General features: G+C 39.4%; 1 protein-coding gene across 2 annotated transcripts in view; it reads right to left on the reverse strand.

Annotated features, from left to right (window-relative positions):
* NELL2 (neural EGFL like 2) overlaps positions 1–5751 on the reverse strand; it is a 526313-nt gene that overhangs the window by 476737 nt on the left and 43825 nt on the right. The gene's annotated exons all lie outside the window — the stretch shown is intronic.

A 5751-nucleotide genomic window follows, 5' to 3' on the forward strand; every position in this document is an offset into this window, starting at 1 on the left:
GAGATTGAAGTACTGAAGTTGTAAGCCAAGGAATGCCCAGAAACCACCAGAAGCTAGGAAGAGACAAAGAAGGATTCTCCTCTGCAGGTTTCAGAGGAAGCGTGATCCTGCTGACACCTTGATGTTGGGCTTCTAGTCTCCAGACAATAAGTTTCTGTTGTTTTAAACCACCAAGTTTGTGGTACTTTGTTATGGCAGCCCTAGGAAGCTAAGTCAAAGGTAAACACCATTATTACCACCATCGAATTATTACAGATGAAAAAACAAAAGCACTAATGTCTTTATTAAGGTCAACAGTAAAGTAAACACTAATAAAGTGTTGTCTAGTTTTCAAGTTGCTATGAAAAATACCACACAATAGTTTGGTTGAAACAATAAGCATTTACTGGTTCAAGGTTTTAGAGGCTAGAATTCTAAAATCATGGCACTGGCAAGGCCATTCTTCCTCCCCAAAATCTGTAGCATTCTGGTTCTGGCTTGCAGCAATTCCTAGGGTACCTTGTCTTGTATCTCTGCCTCCCATCACAGGACAATCTCTTTCTCCTTGTGTCTGCTCTTCTGGTTTCCATCAGTTTCCAGCTTCTGGCTTCCCTGGCTCACTGCATCTAAAAATTTCTTCTGATTATAAAGGACTCTAGTAATTTGGATAAAAGGCCACTCTGATTCAGTTGGGCCACATCATAACTAATAATACATATTCAAGGGGTCCTATTTACGAATGAGTTAACACCCACAGGAATGTGGATTAAGACTAAGAACATGTCTTTGCTAGGTACGTAATTCAATCTACCACAGTCTATCCCTGGAACCCAAAATGGCAGGTTCTTCCGAAATGCAAAATACATTCATCCCACCCCAATATCCCAAAAGCCTTAGATCATTTCAACTCGATGTCCAAACTAAAATCATTTATGAGTGTGCCCCATCCTGGGGCAAAATGTCATCTGTGGACCTGTAAAACCTAGAAAACCAGTTATCTGTTTTGAAAGTACAATGGGGAATGGGCATAGGATGGGCATTCCCATTCCAAAAAGGAGAAATTGGAAAGAAAACTGGGATCACAGGTAAAAAGCAGGCCCCAAATCCAGCAGGGTAAACTCCATTAGACTTCAAGGTCTCCGAGTCATCTGTGGATTGAGGCTTTGTCCTCTGGGCCTGCTGGAGAGGCAGTGCCACCTTTCCCGGCTCCGGGGCAGTGGCCAGGCTCTTTGTGCATGGAGTGTAGGCACCGCCCTATCTGAACACTGGTGGTGGCTTCACTCCTCCGAACACCAGAGCGGAAGACCTGCACCTCCAAGCCCTGGACCAGAACCTTCTCTTCCGTACATAGGTAGGCCCTCCTCTCTCTTGGTCCTAGGAGATCTTTAGGTCCAGACCTCTGCTTTCATAGTCCTGCCCTTAAAGCCATTCTTCCTTTGATTTGTCCCCTCATTGTCCCTTTCAGTGCAGGCTGGCAGTGCTTCTACATATGTATAATTTCATTAGTGAAGGGTCGTTCAGCTACATCCTTGTATGAATGTATGACTGTTCTCTCAGAGCTAACCTCCCGGGAGTTCAGGAAGGGCCCCTGATAGAGCCACTTCTCACCCTACCCTACTCTCAGCTCATGACATCTGGATAGACTAAGAATTTTCCAAATTATCAACTCCTAGTTCCTTTGTGCATAAGAATTTGGTTCTCAGTTTACCCCTTTCTTCGCACACTTTACCATAAGCTGCAAAGAGAAACCAGGCTTCACCTTCCACACTTAGCTTGCAAATTTCCTCAGCTAAATATCCGAGTTCATTGCTTACAAATTCTACCTTCCTCCTACATGAGAACATAATTTCACCAAGTTCTCTGTCACTTTATAATGAGGCTAGCCTTTCTTCCACTTTCCAAAAACACAGTCATCATTTTCTTTGCAGGTCTCACAGAAACAGCTATAATGTCCATATCTCTACTTAAAGTCTTTTCAAAGCAAACTAGGCTTTTGATATCAAGTGCCTCAAAATTCTTCCAGCCTCCAGTTGTTAACCAATTCCAAAACTACATCCACATTTTCAGATATTTGTAATAGCAGCAGGCATTCTGCTACCAAAATATCTTAGTTTGCCACCTGTTATGACAATCCTACACAATGGATTGACTCACACAACCAGCAAAGTCTGCATTATTCTGGAGCTGGTTCTGCACCTCAACAATTAGATTCCAAGACCCAAACTCTTAGTTCTTTCTCTTGAATCTCTCAGAGCCTGTATTAGTCAGCCAAAGGATGCCAATGCAAAATACTAGAGATTGGTGGGTTTTTATAAAGGGTATTTATTTGGGGTAGAAGCTTCCAGTTCCCAGGCCATAAAGCATACCTTACTTCCCTCACCAAAGCCGTTTGCCACGTGCTGGAGCAAGATGGTTGCTGACGTCTGCCAGGTTTCAGGCTTCCTGGGTTCCTCTCTTCCTGGGCCTTGCTTCTCTCTGGGCTCAGCTCCTTTGTTTTCTCCACAAGGTCAGCTGTAGACTCTGAGGCTCTCTAGGCTTTGCCTCTCTCCACAAGGTCAGCCGTAGACTATCAGGCAAATGGCTCTGTCTCTCTCCCTGGGGTTTCGGCCATGTCTAAGGAATCATCTCTATTCCTCTGTGTTCTTCTTCTGGCTCAGGTCCTCCCTTCCCAGGGTTTACTTCTCTTTCCTTTTGTGCTAACTTGCCAGGGCTCTAGCTTAAGACTTTAGCATCAAACTGTAAATCATAACTCCAACATCAAAATCTCCAACTCTGTCCTTTGCCATACGTTTTATTTGTGACTCCACACCAACCAAGGGGTGGGGACTCAACACACTAGAGACCTGGCCCAATCAAAGCCCTAATCATAATTTAATCATGCACAGATACAGACATAATCCAATATCTATTTTTGTAATTCCTAACCATGGGTCAAACTGCTACAGACCTTCATCAATGTTCTCTTTAAAAGGTTAAATTAAATACTCAGATCCCTATCAGCTCCAAAATTCTATTATTCTAAATTAAACTTAGCCAAATTAACCCTTAGTATCTTTAGTAATATACATGATCATATAATCAATATTTTGTAGTAATATAATCATTTTTTTAATGATTTATTTATTCATTTATTTTATTTTCACTCCCCCCCTCCCCCTTTCCTTTCCCCCCTTTTCTCTTCCCCCCTCCCTGCTGTTTTTGCTGTCTGTATCCTTTCGCTGTGTGATTTTCTGTATCTATTTCTCTTTTTGGTCTTCTCTTATTTTTTCTCCTCTAGGATTCACCAGGATTTGATCCTGGAGACCTCTGATATGAGGAGAATTTCCCTGTCAGCTGCGCCACCTCAGTTCCTGGGTTCTGCTGCACTTCACCTTGGCTACCTTGACTCTCCCCTTCATCTCTCTTTTGTTGCATCACCATCTTGCTGCTTAGCTCACTTGTAGGGGCACTCAGCTCACCATGTGGGCACTAGCTTGTCACGTGGGCACTAACTCACTGGGCAGGCTCACTTTCTCTTCTTTTTCACCAGGAGGCCCCAGAGATCGAAGCTGGGTCCTCCCATATGGTAGGCAGAAGCCTTATCACTTGAGCCACATCTGCTTCCCTCATTATTATTTTCAAATAATAATTCAGCCACCCACTCAAATGACAATTTTTCACGTTATTTTAACAGCTAAATTGAATATCTGGTTGGTACCTCTTTACTATTCAGAGCCGGTATAAGAAAGGCCTATAACTGTGTCTTGCTTTCTCATTGCACAACAGGAGTGACTGCAGAGGAGGCAGCTGCACTGACTCAAACCAAGCTGGCTACAGCACTTGAGTTTAGCTATGCTCCTGTTACAAGCACCTAAGCAGCGGGAGTCTTCCAGCCTCCTAATTGTGAATGTTCATGTAGCATCCGACATAATAAGAATAACAGCTTTCATTGAACTTTCAAAGGCTTCTTCCTACCGTTAGGGCAGAGTCCAAAATTCTAAACCTGGCCTATAGAAATGCTTCTTAAACCCTCTTTAAAGACAGTCTAATTGATTTTTAATCTCTAATCCACTGTGAGTTGATGGTTTAGAAATTTTAAAATGCATGTTTGTAAAATATAATAAAATAAATTACTAGAAAAAGGAAATGAAAAAAAACGTATAAACTCAACAGACCCAAAATTACATTTTAATAAATCTAATCAGCACAAACATAACAGGAAAAAATTTACGGAAACTGTATATATTGTTCATTGAAAGTGTGCATATAGGAGATTAAAATGGAGACTTGCTTATTATGCCCATAACTTCTGTCATTCTGCCAACATTAAAAAAACAAAGTTATGAAGCAAATAGCAATTCCCTGTTAGATGTCTTTAAATGCACTTTGAATGCATATAGTGTATATCAATAGTTGAGCTTGCTCTTTGCTTGTTAATTTACCTAGGTTGGACTGATAGCATGCTACTCTCAGGGAAAAACATACATCTATGTTTTGTTTTATTAACACTCATATAGAGAAACCAGTCTCACAGGGGTAAATTAGGAACAGAAGAAAGGAAATTCAGTAAACTCAGGATATTTGTTTTTAATTTTTATTCAAACTGAGGCAAGTGATGCTATAAATATAACACTTTAATCCTTAAATTTGTCTTTAATTTTTTTATCAGTAAGCAATTACAAAAATTCTTCATGTAAAGTTATGGTTAAATTTATATTACCTTTAAAACTTGAAAGGGATGTTGGAGTCACTATTTTCTCATGCGTGGATCTTCTTTTGATAAAAACTAAATTCTAAACCCTCTATCAAATTTGTAAGGCATTCAGTGATAACTTCTCATAGATGGACAAATCTAAGATCATCATTCATCTGATTGATAACTTTTGTTAAATTATAGAATATATCACAACAATCTATAGAAACCATTCTTCCAAGCTTCCAAATCTCAATCATACCCTTTGGTTTTTATCTAGTATTGAAAAATACGTTGTATTCATTTTTACAGGGAGCTATTGAGATCACTGAAAACATCAAAGATGCCAGATATGTAAACAAATCTATGCTCCCTAATTCACAACTTTAAAATGTTGGGATAAAACTGATTTTGTATGTTGCAGAAAGTCTGATTATTTTGTGGTTAAAATGTTCTAAACAGATTTTTCTCCCTCTACAATCATCATAATTAAACATGCTAAAACAGTTTCTTATGATCAACTTTCATATCTACACATAAAAAAAAGAATAAGGTAGACTTTAACAAATTACCCTTTACTTAACTGATACTTTTTACTGTCACCAAGCACACTGGTTAGTTCAACTGACATTTTTTCTTAACAAGACATTGTTGATGAAGAAGTGTGTCAAATTACACTGAAACAAGCTTCATAATTTGTGTATTTATTTGAGAATATTACCCTCTAATTGTAGTTGCACCGTTAGAGGATACTTCTACATAAAACTGAAATAGCAAGTCACATTAGCTGATATTGATCACATGCTTACATGTTGTGGTGGTAAGGTCAAAATGCTTGAAAAGTTTCTAAACACTTGCTCATTAACTCATGTGGACCATTACAGTTTGCAGACTGGCAACACACTTTGAGTAGTCTCGGTCTCCAAGATCTTACATAAGCCAATCCTTGTTTACCTCTCCCACCTCATCTCATACCACTGTCTCCCTCACTGTCTATACTCTGGTCACATACAAATATAGCATGTTCTCTTCCAGCATGTTCTTTGCTCTCCTATTAGATTTTTTAATACTTAAAAAACAATTTGTTTAATATCTGTGTT

The sequence above is a fragment of the Dasypus novemcinctus genome, chromosome 12 (genome assembly GCF_030445035.2).
Source record: "Dasypus novemcinctus isolate mDasNov1 chromosome 12, mDasNov1.1.hap2, whole genome shotgun sequence".
Classification (NCBI taxonomy): domain Eukaryota; kingdom Metazoa; phylum Chordata; class Mammalia; order Cingulata; family Dasypodidae; genus Dasypus; species Dasypus novemcinctus.